The sequence below is a fragment of the Octopus bimaculoides genome, chromosome 5 (genome assembly GCF_001194135.2).
Source record: "Octopus bimaculoides isolate UCB-OBI-ISO-001 chromosome 5, ASM119413v2, whole genome shotgun sequence".
NCBI classification, from domain to species: Eukaryota; Metazoa; Mollusca; class Cephalopoda; order Octopoda; family Octopodidae; genus Octopus; species Octopus bimaculoides.
Genome location: NC_068985.1, coordinates 39,814,593 through 39,815,959, shown reverse-complemented (window position 1 = coordinate 39,815,959; position 1,367 = coordinate 39,814,593).

Below are 1,367 nucleotides of genomic sequence, written 5' to 3'. Positions count from 1 at the left end.
CACATACCTTATTTTCTGAACTGCTTAACGGGAAAACTATTAAAAAAAAAATGCATTATTCACGTGACCTTATACTCGCTTGTGTAATTATTTTTCTAAAACAATCCAATGAAATTATAATTATCATTTCAGTCTGTCTATATAAATGCAATCCATGTAATTTGAAACCAATTTGCTAAATGTCAATGCAACAAATCCTTGGCTCTTGAGTCACTCTGTAACGTCTGCCGATAACGCGTGCGCGTGTGTATGTGTGTATGTGTGTGTGTTGCCTTGGACATACAGATGAATGAAGAAAAAAATACTCAATACATAAAGTAGAGTTTATTCATTCATTTGAAACTGATGTTTCATTCTTTTGGCATCAACTTTTTAAAGACGTGAAGAACGTATGAGACACTTGGAGTAGCAAAGGAATGAAATCTCAGCTTGAAAGAATGCATATATTACAGTATATATATTTTTATAATGAATTAATGACGTACGTGAAAGTAGCTTCATATATAGATGTCCTTTTGAAAAAAATTTTAAAAAATCATTTTAACCCATTACCTCCCATAATTCTATTAACTGGAATTTTTTTTATGAAACTTTGATTTCTAGCATAAAACAGCCTTAGAAACACGCTGGAATGATCAAAATAGCATTTCAAAATAACATTTCAAAATAACATTTCAAAATAACATTTTAAATAGAAATAAGCGAGATATTGGGTGAAAAATTAGCAAACCTCATTTGAATATCAGAGAAATATACCTAGTAGATACAGCAAAAATGTTAGATATGTGTAAATATTGACAGATAATTACGAAATTTGTAATTTTTAAGTGATCTCATATGAGATCACTGGTAGGTAATGGGTTAAGTAATAATTGCTTCAAATAATGGACAACGACAACAATATTTAGGGTTGGGAAGCATGTCGATCACATCGACTCCACCGGTCAACTGGTACTTATTTTATCGATTTCTGAAAGGCTGAAAGACAAAGTCGACCTCAGCAGCATTTGAAGTTATAACAAAAAAGAGCCAGAAGATATGTCGCTAAACGATTCTGTTGAACGACGCGCTGACGATTCTGCTAGCTCACTGCTTTGTTTTATTTAGTAATTGTTTCTACTATAGGCAGAAGGCCTGAAATTTTTGAGGGGAAGGGTAAGTCGATTACATCGATTCCACTGCTCGTTGGTATTTATTTTCATTGACCTCGAAAAGCTAAAAGGCGAAGTCGACCGCAGCGGAATTTGAACTCAGAACGTAAAGACAGACAAATTGCTACTTAGTATATCGCCCAGAGTACTAACGATTCTGCCAGATCTCCGCCTTGTTCTATTTAATAATAATAATAATAATAATAATAATAATAA